This window comes from Schistocerca piceifrons, chromosome 3, assembly GCF_021461385.2.
Source record: "Schistocerca piceifrons isolate TAMUIC-IGC-003096 chromosome 3, iqSchPice1.1, whole genome shotgun sequence".
Lineage (NCBI taxonomy): Eukaryota > Metazoa > Arthropoda > Insecta > Orthoptera > Acrididae > Schistocerca > Schistocerca piceifrons.
This window is the reverse complement of record NC_060140.1, coordinates 663,872,453-663,887,200: the sequence shown is the minus strand read 5'-3', so window position 1 is coordinate 663,887,200 and position 14,748 is coordinate 663,872,453. Positions and strand designations below refer to the sequence as shown.

Sequence of the window (14,748 nt, the reverse complement as noted above, 5' to 3'; positions counted from 1 at the left end):
AATGTTAGGGGCGCCACAGCCCTTGCCTGGTTTTCAGATTGGAATTAATATTGCCTCCTTCCAAGTGGGGTACTGTCCATCAAACCAGATCTGATTGAAACAAGAGAGGAGATGACCTTTTGCTTCAGAGCACAGATGATGAAGCATGGTATAATGGATCTCATCAGGTCCTGGAGCAGTGTCTTTGGCTGCAGGTAAATCTGATTCCAGTTCCCAAATGAAGAATGGAAGGTAGTAGACTTCCTCATTACGTGAGAAAACATTGAGCTTCCTCATCCCTGAAGTCCGACGGAATGCCTGAACAGCAGGAGCTTGTCTGGCTGACTTAGTAACGTAAAGAAGTAAAACTTCCTGGCAGATTAAAACTGTGTGCCGGACCGAGACTCGAACTTGGCACCTTTGCCTTTCGCAGGCAAATGCTCTACCAACTGAGCTACCCAAGCACGACTCACGCCCGGTCCTCACAGCTTTACTTCTGCCAGTACCTCATCTCCTACCTTCCAAACTTTACAGAAGCTCTTCTGCGAACCTTGCAGAACTAGCACTCCTGAAAGAAAGGATATTGTGGAGACATGGCTTAGCGACAGCCTGGGGGATGATTCTAGACTGAAATTTTCACTCTACAGCAGAGTGTGCGCTGATATGAAACTTCCTGGCGGATTAAAACTGTGTGCCGGACCGAGACTCGAACTCGGGACCTTTGCCTTTCGCGGGCAAGTGCTCTACCAACTGAGCTACACAAGCACGACTCACGCGCCGTCCTCACAGCTTTACTTCTGCCAGTACCTCGTCTCCTACCTTCCAAACTTTACAGAAGCTCTCCTGCGAAACCTGCAGAACTAGCACTCCTGAAAGAAAGGATATTGCGGAGACATGGCTTAGCCAAAGCCTGCTGGATGCTTCCAGAGTGAGATTTTTCACTCTGCAGTGGAGTGTGCGCTGATATGAAACTTCCCGGCAGATTAAAACTGTGTGCCAGAACTATGGCAAAGGTAAAGCTGTGAGGACAGGGCGTGAGTTGTGCTTGGGTAGCTCAGTTGGTAGAGCATTTGCCCGCGAAAGGCAAAGGTCCCGAGTTCGAGTCTCGGTCCAGCACACAGTTTTAATCTGCCAGGAAGTTTCATATCAGCACACACTCTGCTGCAGAGTGAAAATCTCATTCAGTAAAGAAGTATTCAGCTAAAATGTGAGCCATGTCTTCTGGCGTGTCCACCAAGATCGCATTATTTGACAATGCCGTAAGGGGATGTGGATTACCCTTGCCGTCTTGTTGATTCCCAAACGTGCGCAGCGGAAGTGGACCGATTAATGGAAGTTGTGAATTCCCTCCAGAAAGCCCTCTTCTGTTCTTTCCTCACTCGCCTTGCAGGTGCTCTCGCAGACCTGAAGGCATGAAAACTGTCTGTAGTTGGGCACTGTTTGAAGTGTCTGCAGAGCTGTCTGTCTGGCCCTGATGGTCAATCAACAGTCATCATTCCACCAAGGTACAGGCCGTCCGTCGTCCGAGGTGGTTACTAGACCTGGGGATGGATTCTGCAGCAGCCCTTTGGACCTCAGGAGTGATATGGGCCACCACCTCCTGTGCACAATCCTTTTGTTCGAAAATAGCCTGATTGTACTGTAACCAATTTGCTCTTTGTATCATCCACCTGCGTGGTCTCCTGTTGGCCACTGTCCTAGTCAGCAGACGGATCCACACTGGAAAGTGGTCACTAGAATGTAAATCTGGAGACACTTCCCACTGAACCGAGTCTGCAATAGCTGGGGAACAACAACAAAGGTCAATAGCTGAAAAAGACTCTGTAGCTGTGGAAAAGTGTGTCATCTGACCCGCATTCAGAAGGCAGATATTCTCAGAATGGATGAGTCGCTCGATCATCCGACCCCTGGAGCAAGTAGTAGCTGAGCCCCACAGCACATTGTGGGCACTGAAGCCCCCCGCAATGAGGAATGGGTGTGGGGGTGCCTGGAAGAGGCCTGCCATTGCGTCTGCATCCAAAGCGTCATTTGGGGGGGGGGGGGGGGGGGGGGGCAGGTACAAAGAACACACTGTGATAGTAAAGGATGTGAGAACTTTCACAGCAATTGCTTGCATCATTGTGGTAAGAGGGACAGGAGAGGAGTGACACCTGTCATCAAGGAAAATAGCCACTCCACCTTTAGCCCTGTCTCCGGTAGTATCGTCCTTCCTGTATACATGGTAGCCCTGTAATACAGATGTGTCTGTGACTTTAAGATACGTTTCTTGTAAGCAGATGCAGAGAGATTTATCCTGGATCAGCAGCTGCAGTTCTTCCAAATGTGAGCGATATCCATTCAAATTCCACTGCAAACACAAAAGTCACTGTGGAAGCCACTGGTTAGCGATGGTGGTTCTTTTCTTTCCCACTCGGAGGAGGTGATTTACAGGGGAGGTCAAGGGGAATGTTAGCCGGTTCCGTGATCTCTGGTTCCTCCGACTGGAAGACCATATCCTCAAGAGCATTGTCTCCATCAGAAAGTGAGAGAGCTCGCCAATCCAAAGGTTTACCTACCACTTTCTTGGACTTAGAACTACTTTTCAAAGGACGTTTTTCTTTACTGACAGTAGGAGGCAGTTGCCTGGATTGCGGGGATCTCTTAGTTGGCTTCTGATGTTGGGGAGTGGTATGTGGCTTAGGTGGTAAGCCTTCTGCTGATAGCTTCTGAACCACATAAATTGCAAGCAGAGCATTTCCCCCACAGGTACATCGACAAGTGCATGTGCTCGTACGAATCTGTGGTCTGAGTTTGTGTGGAGGCATCACACTTAGTAATTGGTGTCTTAAGGGCTGATGCAAAAGAAGTAGCAAAAACCGGAGGTTGCATGGCTTTGAAAGCCTTTTAGCTTCACCATAGGGTATGCATCTCTTTACTTTCAACTCTGGAATTTTCCTTTCCTCGTTGTAAACCCTACACTTTCTGCTCCACATTGGGTGATCCCCAGAGCAGTTTACAAATTTCGGAGGAAGTGCACAAGTCTTTGACTCATGAGTGGAGCCTCCACAATTGCCACATGTAGCCATTTACATCCCATAGTGGTATGGCCAAATCTTTGATGTTTACAGCATCACATGGGGCGAACCTTAAAGCGGATATAGCTTGCAAAACATTAGAATAAACGTTGCCGATTTTTCCAATTTGCCACTGACTCTCCACATATAATTCTGCACCTCCATGACGCCCACATTCTTCCACTCTTCACGTAACTCCGCAGGGCCCACCTCCATTGTATCAGAGCAGGTAACCAAGCCCTTACTAAAGTTAAGGGTGTTATGCAACTCAGCCTCGACTGTGTAGTCACCTAAGGCCTTACATTCCAGAAGCTTAGATATTTGGTTGGAATTAGCAGTTTCAACTAAAGCATTCCATTACGAAGCCGTTTGACATTTTTCAGAGACCCAGCAATACCTTCCAATGCCTTATGAATATAGAAAGGGGATATCTTCTCAAAGCTTCCCCCATTTTGCTTGATTACAATGAAAGTGTTATGGCACACTAATGCCCTGTACTATTACTCTGAGGCTTTTTTTCGGGAGGACTCACCAACTGAGCTCTCTTTGACGAGTGGGTGTAGGTGCTGCCTAACAGTACACCCATCTTGTCAGGAGTAGTAGTTTCATGAGACAGTTCCATAGGGATCCCATGAGACGCTAGGGAAACAACCGTCAACCCAGGCAGAGGGGGAACCGGGGGGGGGGGGGGGGGGGGGGACATAAGATGCCCCAGAGGTTGCCCACTAAAGATTGTTTTACCTCAACAGCCATTCACCTCCTCAGCACATAGCACACCTTGAGGTTGAGGGTTTTTTTTATAGCGGTGTGTACCTTCCTCGCAGTTCAGATGGTGAAGCCAAGACCCCCATTCTCCAACACACACAACATTCCACTGCTGCACTGCATAATGGTCGCTGAAGTATGACCAGAGCTTACGGTGACAAGAGGACTGGTAGTGCTTAATAGTACTCAGCTCAGGAACCCTGGGGTCACCAAGCCCGTACAACGAATGCTGAGCCCCTGAGGGGCTTGTCGAGTTTCCTGGAGTGTCAAGTTATCGAGAGTCCAGTTTTTGGGGTTCCAATGTTGACCATATGACTCTAAAATGATTAGAAAAACTTTAACACTCATTATTTTCCATCTCATCTAAATTTTAGTAAATTTCCTGGGGGCAAGACCCCTAGTATGGGGTCCCCCAAATATTTTTTATCAGTCAGCACCCCTGAAATGGGGAATGGATCTTGGTCCCAGAGAGCCATTGGGGGTCGTCCCACCTGGCATTTTTGCTATCCCAAAGTACACAACAACACTGTGCATGCAACTGTTTACAATGAATGCAGTTTGCCATAAGAGGATAATGGCGAAAAACATGGAGAGCATGTCTCCACGCGCGAATTACGCTGCATCATGCCCCAGTCCACCAAGGGACCAGAACGCGGCATAGTAAAGAGGAAGTATGAGGAATGGAATGTTCTGCGACAGTAAGGATAACATTTGTAAGATATTGGTTGGTTGGTTTAAAGGGGGGGAGAAGGGACCAAACTAAGAGGTCATCGGTCCTTTCTTCCTAATAAAACAATGCCACAAATGTGACGAAACATACAACACAAAAAAACAGAAAGAAAGGAAGACACACAAGAAGAAACAGAAGGCAATGAACACAACAAACACTAGAAGCAACTAAAGAGGACACGAAAACAACAGAGAGACGCTAGGAACAGAAGAGAGTAAAACATGGAAGCAGATTACAGTGGCTGGCCAACCATGAGAATAAAAAGGGAAAGCCAGCCGCTTTGCAACACATTAAAACCTCCACCCTAAAAGCACTAGGGTGGAGGACACAGAGGGGCAAAGGACATGCGCTAAAACCTGCAAGTATAAAACCCACTCTCACAGATAAAGCGTAAAACTAAAGCTGCTGTGGAGGCAATGCTGAAGGCGCTGCCTAACTATAAACCATGGTCCCATAGTCTATATGGGATTGGACAAGGGCTCTGTAGAGCTGCAGCAGCGTACAGCGATCTGTACCCCGATTGGTGTTGCTCAGGCAACGGAGGGCATTGAGGTGCTGCCAGAACTTCTGCTTAAGCTGACGAAGATGAGGTAGCCAAGTCAATCAAGCGTCAAAAACCAGTCCGAGGAATTTTTGTCTCCACTACAATGAGTGCGTCGTCATTAAGGTAAAATGCAGGTTCCAGATGAACAGTATGACGCCGACAGAAGTGCATGACACACCACTTTGCCGTTGAAAACTGGACCCATGGGATACAGCCCATGACTGCGCCTTATGGATGGCTGCCTGGAGGCGCCACTCAGCAACAACAGTACTGGAGCAGCAGTACGAAATGCAAAGGCTTCTGCATACAGAGAAGGTGAGACAGAGGGCCCGACAGCTGCTGCTAGACCGTTAATGGCCACAAAAAATAAAGAGACACTCAATACAGAGCCCTACGAGACTCCATTCTCCTGGATATGGATGCAATTATGGGTGTCACCAACTTGGACACAGTATGGAACGACAGGGAGTGTTGGATAAAAATCAGGAGTGGTCTCCGGAGACCCCACTCGTACAATAGGCAAGGATATGGTGTCATCAAATCGTTCATATGCTTTACACAAGTCAAAAAAGACGGCAATCAGGTGTTGCTGTCCGGAAAAGGCTGTTTGGATGACAGACTCGATGGACACAAGATTATCAGTGGTAGAGTGACCCTGGCGGAAGCCATCCTGACATGGAGCCAGGAAGCCACGTGACTCCAGGACCCAACCCAACTGCCGACATACCATACATTCTAGCAGCTTACAAAGAACGTTGGTGACGCTGATGGGCCGATAGCTATCCACATCAAGCGGGTTTTTATTGGGTTTGAGCACCAGAATGATGGTGCTCTCCCGCCACTGCGATGGAAAGATGCCATCGCACCAGATCCAGTTGAAGATGACGAGAAGATGTCGCTTGTAGTCAGATGAGGGATATTTAATCATCTGGCTGTGGATGTGATCAGGCCCAGGAGCTGTGTCAGGGCAATGTGCAAGGGCACTGAGGAGCTCCCACTCTGTAAATGGGGCGTTATAGTATTCACTGCAGCTTGTAGTGAATGAGAGCATGTTCCCTTCCTGCCGCCGTTTGAGTGTGCGAAAGGCTGGGGGTTTATTCTCTGATGCAGAGGCTCGAGCAAAGTGCTCGGTAATCGCGTTTGAGTCGGTACATAACTCACCATTTATGGTAACACTGGGGATAGCTGTTGGGGCCTGGTACCCGAAAAGGCGTCTGATCTTTGCCCAAACTTGGGAAGGTGACGTGTGGCACCCAATGGTGGAGACATATCTCTCCCAACACTCCTTCTCCCGTTGTTCCATAAGGTGTCAAACACGGGCATGGAGCCATTTAAAGGTTATGAGGTGCTCCAGGGCAGGGTGCCGCTTATGCCGCTCTAGAGCTCGCCGAGGCTCCTTAATTGCTTCAGCGACTTCTGGTGACCACCAAGGGACTGCCATATGCCTCAGGCACCCAAAAGAGCAAGGGATAGCATTTTCTGACGCAGAAACAATTGTGCTAGTCACCCACTCAACCATCACATCGATGTTCCTGTGTGGGGGAAATTCAGCGGTGACAACAGTGGTGAAAGTTCCCCAGTCCGCCTTGTTTAAAGCCCATCTGGACAGGCTTCCATGCACCTGACACTGGGGCAATGACAGGAAGATGGGCAAGTGGTCACTACCACACAGGTCGTCATGTGCTCTCCAGTGGATAGATGGGAGAAGTCCTGAGCTGCAAATTGATAAATCAATGCCTGAATAACTAGCATGAGCCACACTGAAACGTGTGGCGGCCCCAGTTCTCAAGAGGCAGAGATCGAATTGGAATTGCGACATTAAAGTTTCAATGTCTCTGCCTCGGCCAGTAACCATGGTACCACCCCACAAGGGGTTATGGGCATTAAAATCTCCCAGAAGTAGGAAAGGTTTATGGAGTTGATCAATCAACGCAGCTAATACATTCAGGGCTACTGCACCATCTGGAGGAAGATATACACTGCAGACAGTTATTTCCTGTGTCGTCCTTATTCTGACAGCCACAGCTTCAAGAAGGGTTTGCAGAGGCACAGGCTCACCAGAGATTGAGTTAATGCATAAACGCAAGTTCCACCTAACACTCAATTATAGTTGCTATGGTTCCTGTAATATCCCTTATAGCCGCAGAGGGCAGGGGTCCACATTGCTGGGAACCAGGTTTCCTGGAGGCCAGTGCAGGTAGCAGGTGTAATGCTTAACAGCTGCTGTAGCTCAGCCAGGTGGTGAAAGGAACCTCCGCAATTCCACTGGAGGATGACGCCTTCGTGAGACTGGGAAGCCATGGAACATTCAATGAGGTAGTTTATGCCTCAGAGTCACCTGCTGCCACCAATTTATTGCCTGAGCAATCTGTATCCATTATGTCTGAGGGTCTGGCGAGATCTAGGTCTTCAGCGGATGCCAAATTCTCCACCCCATCCCCAGATGCAGAGCTTGTAGGTAGCGTGGTGTGGAAGCCACCGCAATTTCCTTGGTCTTAGGTGTTTTCTTTTTGGATTTCTCTCACTGCTACTTGGGTTTTCCTGGCTGGGAGGACTTCACTGGCTTAGTCTCCGGGACTGACAATGAGCGTGAAGCCCTACGACCAGATGCTTTTTGGCTCTTCAGCCACTGACAGGTGTCATTTTTCCCACTAGCAGAAACCTGGGAAGGGAGTGACCAAGGGACCCCTTCCTAGTGAGAGAAGCCGAAGAAGACTTACGCTTCTTCGTCTTAGAAGTGGGGACAGACATCTCCGATGGTTGGAGGGGTGTTGCTCCTGAAGTAGGTAGCGCAGGAGCAACAGGGAGGGAAATGCCCCCCCATCATCAAGGCGGCAGGTGTAGCCTTCCGGCTCTGAGAGGTGACTGGGGTTGGTGGAGCTGATGGTGGGAGAGCTGTTGTAGCGGCAGCGTAAGACGATGTCATATGCACAAGATGCAGGCGTTCAAATTTTCTCTTAGCCTCAGTGTAGGTCAGTTGGTCCAGGGCCTTGTACTCCATGATTTTCCTTTCTTTCTGGAGAATCCTGCAGTCTGGCGAGCAAGGCGAATGGTGCTCTCCGCAGTTGATGCCGATGGAAGGTGGGGCACATGGAGTATTGGGATGTGATGGGCATCCGCAATCTCGACACGTGACGCTGGAAGTACAGCGGGAAGACGTATGGCCAAACTTCCAGCACTTAAAGCACTGCTTCGGGGGAGGGACCTAGGGCTTTACATCACAGCGGTAGACCATCACTTTGACCTTCTCGGGCAATTTATCACCCTCGAAGGCCAAGTGAAGACACCGGTGGCAACTTGATTATCCCTCAGACTTCGGTGGACATGCCGGACAAAATGTACACCTCACCACTCTAAACTGGCATGCAGCTCATTGTCAGACTGCAAAAGAAGGCCCCTCTGAAATATGATACCTTTGAACATATTTAAGCTGTTATGGGGCGTGATGGTTACAGAAACATCCCCCAGCTTGTCACAAGCGAGTAACACCTGTGACTAGGCTGAGGATGCTGTTTTGATCAACACTGACCCAGATCTCATTGTGGACAAGCCCTCCACCTCCCCAAATTTGTTCTCTAAATACTCAACAAAAAACTGGGCTTTGTTGTCATGAAAGATTCCCCTTCAGCTCTCTAACATAGAAGGTACCGGGGTGAATAAGATCTGCTGCCATCCTTTGTCTGACGTTCCTCCCATGGTGTGGCCAGGGAGGGGGAACGATTTGGGTTCATACCTCTGTGCATTGAATTGAGCTCATGAACGCTTACAGACTGCTGGTGTTTCACCACCAGCAAGAGATGATGGACTATGCTTCATCACGTGTCATCTGCCCTGTACCACCCACTCTGACCAGTGGCCCTCCCCACAGCCACCACCCAGCCGCAGCATATGCCACCTGGCAGGATGACCATTGCCAGGAGTTCCGATGCCCCAGGGGGATGGGCATCTATCCCTTGGCATACGTGAGGAGTTAACGGCACAGGCATCACCAGAGCGATCCTTGTGTGGTCAGGGGGCTACAACCAACAGGGTACATGGCGGCCCCAGCACAAGGGACTGGCTACCGTGCTGGATATCAGGTGCAAAGAAGTCCATGGTCATCGTTGATGCAGAAATCGACACTGCATAGTGCTTGGTGGAAAACGCAGCCAGGAAGGTGTCCTTGCCCATGAGATGGAGAATAGGTGGGATTGCAATGTGACAACAAGAAAGTGGGCTAAAGATCTCAATGCATGATGGACACAATGCACCATGTAAGGTGCCCTTTCCCAATTGGCTCACTTTTCAGGAAAATTTTGAAGAATGGAGGTCAAACCTTACAGAGGACCATCACATAAGACCGAAACCTGAGAGACTCATTTTAGTCGCCTCTTACGACAGGCAGGATTACCTCGAACCTATTCTAACCCCCAGACAAATAGGGGGCGAAATGCAGGGCCCACGGCAGAAAAATGGTTGGCGGTGCAGATTGGCGACACGAACGTGGGGTGGGGGTATCACATGGAGACACTGTCAAAGAACATCTCCGTGTCAACAAAGGAGACGACCACTTGCCTTTTTTTGAGTTCTTGGAGCCTTTCCGGTTGGCAGATGAAGACTCAGTTGTTTGTTGGCTGGAGGGACATAGGAAGTCCTCGCAGGAGTATTCCTTCTGTCCTTTCCAGCCTGCCAGTTGTGTAGCCATTGACTTTGCCCCAGGAGGCAAATGCTTGGTGACTTGTTGCACACATGGACAAGGAGACAGTGATGCTACCATGACGGTGGGTGATTTCACAACCGCAGTGTTGAATCTGACGTCGCACATCTACGTTGCCATGTCCTTCATGGAACGAGATGTAGCAAGAACACTACTGTAAGTGCCCGACAGTAGAATGAAGGGTTTGCTACTAGCCAATAACTTTCAAGCAACTAGGTGAGGCACTTTCTCATTTACCCACATCTCCTGGAGAGTCTGCTCATCGAGATACAAGGGACAATCTCGAGAGGCAATGGCATGGTAGCCACTGCAATTGATACAGTGGGGAGCAGGAAGTGGACAATCACCATTGTGCGCATCCCTACCACAGGTTACACATTTGGCCGGGTGTCAACAAGACATTCGAAAGTGGCTGAAACAATGAAACTGGTAGCAATGCATTGGGTTAGGAATGTACGGTCGTATTGTGATAACTTTATAGCCTGCTTTGACCTTGTACGTAAGCCCCACTCTATCAAAGGTGAGAAAACAGTTTGTGTGGGCACTAAGGATGCAACTAACTTTTTGTCACCCGATGGACGGCAGTGACACCCTGATCAGAGAGGTACGTTTGAATTTCTGCCTCGGTCAGACCATCGAGCAGCCTAGTGTAAATAACACCACAGGAAGATTCAGAGTTCTGTGGGCCTCAACACGAACAGGATAGCTGCAGAGAAGCAAAGTGGCAAGCAGCTGCTGTGCTTGAGAATCAGAAGCAGTCTCCAAAAACAAAATGCCAGCAACTGCATCAATACCTTTCTGAATAAGAAACGGATTTACCATTGTGAAAGAGTGACTGTTTTCAGTACGTGAAACACGAGGGACCATGGTGCAGCTGGGAGGATATTTGAATCGGGACCTTCATTCCGTTTAAGGTTGGTAGACATGGACTGCGAAGATCCCTCAGAAGGGGGCGCACCCACCTTAGATGATTGTTCGCACCTCACGAGTACCTAACAGAGGGACCAATTGGCAATTTGAGAAGGTAGCAGCTCAGGCAATCACCCCTCCCTGGGCCTGGCCTGTACCAGGGGGTATGTGCAAACCCTACCTGTCAACCCAGGGCTGGGAATTACGTGTTACCCAGCCACCTGTTACATGTCAGACACATGGGCCGGACTTCAAGAGCACACAGGCAGGGAGAAGAAAAAGAAGAATCTCGAACACCAAAGTGAAGGAAGGATAGGAGAAGGCGGACGAAGAAAGGAAAAAAGGAACAAAAAAAGTAGTGACTCTGGTCTTATGTCAGCTACTGAAAATGCAGAACATATTCCCAAAAACACCACAGCAATGTTCCCTAAGGGAGGGACAAAGGAATGGCAAGAGGTTAGACACACAACATGGAAGGGAAAAGGTGCTGCAAAGGCTGGGGACCCTGTGGTGGCCAAGCACAACCTGCCAAACAGTGGTGAGCCCCCTGGGCACATAACTGTGTGATGAATTTAGTAAATATGGATCAATTAGATTGGTAGCAGCTGCCAACTGCTGCACTCTTGTTAGAAAAACAACAACTGGAAGAAAGTTTAAACAAGACAGTTGCAGCTGCAGCAGTGTCCAATGGAGACGAAAAGATGCAAACCATTTCTTCAGTGGCAACTGCATCAAAGTTGCTGTGGCTGCACCATCTGTGGCAACAGCACTTAATCTGGTAATACACGTTTCCTTGAGTAATTTTGTACAGTCTTTTTCAGGGAAGCAAAATGAAAACATGCCCATATTTCTTCAAAATATTCGAGATGTGTGTCATACGTGCACATGGTCATGTTAGTTTCAACTGAAAACAACTATTTGAACTGCCTGGTGATGCAAGGGGCTATGTTGAACCTGTAGATTCATTCAGAAAGGATTCCTCTTTTGAAACATTTTTGTGCAAGTTGATGCAATGTTTCGCAGACAAAAAGTGTTAGCTTTCATCAGCGTAAGTCACTCACATTGAGGAAAAAACCTGCCAAAGACGTTGAATAATTTGCAGACAGAATCTGGGCTGTCTTGACAGAATGGTAAGAACACGATACCTTGTAGCAACTGATATCTTTGTAAGAGGGATCAGTTCAAGAATAGAAAGCAAGATGAAGTTCGCATCCCCTGATACCTTACAAGAAGTGATGATACTTGCTCTATGAAGGGAGGAGGTAAACTAATTTGTAACAACTGCAAGCTGTGGGGCTAATGTATGCCCTGTCTTTGTAACTGGCACTCTGTGTAGCTGCTGATAATGACCAGGACACTGTTCACATGAGTGCTGAGCGCTTTGTTGCACACCTTGTCCAGAAATACGTCATATGCAACACGCACGTCCTTGGCTACGATACCAGCAAAATAGGAATTTCTTGAGTGAAAGAGGTGACCGCAGAGGAGATAACAGAGGCCAAAATTTGGGAAACACATTGGAACCTGGAGTAGCCCCACCCTGAGCACACTGTCTCAGATTAATACTGTGATGAGCCGAAGATTAAAAAAGACGGGAAATGTGACGTTGAACAGAGAATTAGACAAAAAACTGAAGGTACTTTCTGATCCTGGAGTGGAGGTATGTTTAATATTTGCTCCCCTTAGAGACAGGTGTGGCTCATGGCAGCCTTGCTGTTGTCCGAGTGGGTTAGGAAGAGAAATAATACAACCTATAGGCTTACCAGAGATTAATTTGAAGATTGACAAATAGTATGTGTGTTTATAGTAGAGGTATTGTCACAGGAAAATCCAAATTTTGTGGTGCTCCTAGACTGTGATTTTCTGCTCTGTACTCACGGTGCAGTTGACTTTGAGCTGTGCACTGTCCAAACCGGTGACCAAGAATTACTATTTGGCAGTGACAGTATTATACAGGCATCGAGGAATGGCAGGAAAGGATCTGTCATACCATTCTTAGAAGATCAACACACATAGGTGAAACAAAGTTGAATGAGAAGTATTCTCTGGATCAATGTTGAACCTAAATTCCCCCACGGACTTAGTTGTTCTGGTGGATCCGATTCAGAGAAATGAGTTGCAAGTACACACAAGAAGAATTGTACATCAACCAGTTGCACTGAATGAAGAAATGTTTTTGCCAATTAGTACTGCTAATTTTTACAACACAGATGCCATGATACCCAAGGGAATAATTTTAGCAACTATATAAGGGTAGCCAGCAAATGAAATTGAGAAATGGGAAGACAAAGGAAAAGGAAAGAACAAGAGGAAATTAAGTTGTGGAAGAGTATTTGTAAATAATGTAGATGTGACAACCCACTTACAATAAAAGTTGATACAGCAGCCTGAGAAGGATATAAATCTGTTGCATTCACTATGTGAAGAATGTAGTACTGTTTTTGAAGAGCGGTAGAATTCGCTTACTACAAATCTGATGCATCAGGAGATTTCCACTAGAGATGCTAGACTGATCAGTCAACAACCACACAGAATTCCACTCTATTTGCAATCTCTGACTGAACATAACATCAGAGAACAGTTGGAAGTGGGGATAATACAGATGTCATGTAGTCCCTGGTCTTCGCCTATTGTCATGGACAAAAGATGGAGAAAAAGCTTACCGAATATACTTCGAGATGCAAGCTTTGAATAAAGTAACAACTCCAGATTCATATTCTCTGCCCACAATAGATGGAATATTGGACCACTTTGGTAACTGCCAATATTTCATAATGCTAGACATGTGTTCTGGCTATCAATAAATACCCCTTGCCTGAGCATACTGTGAGAAGACTGCATTTGTCATGCCATCAGGGCACTATGAGTATCAGAGGACAGCTTTTGGATTATGAAACACATCTGCAACATTCCAACGGATTTATTGCTGAGTTGACTGCAATCTTCCACGTGGCTAGTGTACCTAGATGATGTTACTGCGTTTTTCAGTTGCCTAGAAGAAAGTGTACAACTAAGAGCTGTACTTTCATGTATACAAAACACAAATCACAGCCAAAATGCAAATCTACAGAACCACAAGTTAATTGTTTGGGCCACATAATATTGGGCAATCAGGATCAACCCAATACACGGTTAACTGACAGTTTAAAAGACTTCTCCCTTGATAACATGAAAGAATTAAATTGGTTTCTCAGTTTAGCAAACTATTACCATCATTTTCTGCCCGAATGTGCCACTATTGCCAAACCTCTTCCAAATTGTTAAAGAAGGGAGTAATATTTACGTGGCCCATGAGTGTGAAACAGCAGTGTTCAGATTAAAAGAAATTCCAACACAATCAGGTTTTGCAGCCCCAATTTTGAGAAACCATTTATAATCTATGTGGTGCCAGTGATTTAGCAAGTGAGTGTATCCTTAGCCAAGTAAACAGGGAATTTGAACATCCTACTGGATGTGCATCTCGACAATTAATTCACACCGAGCTAGAGTATAGCACAACACAGAAGGAGCTAGTAGCTCTAGTGTATGCAGTGAAATATTTTAAATGTTACTATGTGGAAGAAAATTCACTGCTGAGCAAGTATGACTACTCAGTAAGGCACAAGCCAGAAAAGCTCCATCAAAATGCTGACACCTTAGGTCGAAGAGTTTGGTATATATGGGCTGACAAGGTCCTGATTGCTGAACTGGAGAAAAAAACAGCAAGTGGATGAAGAACGCAAGCAATCTGCAGCACCCCTAGACTTCATGATTGTTGATAAAATCCTTTATCATAAAGCACCCCAAGGCAATCAGCTGGTTTTCCCAAAATCCCTAAGGTAAAGAATTCTGCGACAGTCACATGACAGTATACAGGCATGCCTTAGTGATAAGAAGGCAACTAATGTACGAACAGCCTTACAGTTTTGGTCGCCTACTCATAAGAAGAACGTTGAACGTTATGTATGGTCTTGCTTACTATGTGTGCAAATGGTACATTATGTAAAACTAAAAATTCTCCTTCAAACTTTTCCAGAAGCCACCAAACCATTTGAACTGGTTGGCTCTTACAATGTGGAACCATTCAATTACT

The 14,748-nt window shown here is 47.0% G+C and overlaps 1 protein-coding gene and 1 non-coding gene across 6 annotated transcripts in view; one reads left to right on the top strand and one right to left on the bottom strand.

The window, feature by feature from the left end:
* The window catches only part of LOC124787874 (heat shock factor protein), a 191,550-nt gene that overhangs the window by 139,049 nt on the left and 37,753 nt on the right, over positions 1–14,748 (bottom strand). The window lies entirely within an intron of this gene.
* Positions 1,022–1,096, top strand: Trnas-cga. The gene has a single exon. It is a non-coding gene; the product is annotated as a tRNA-Ser (tRNA).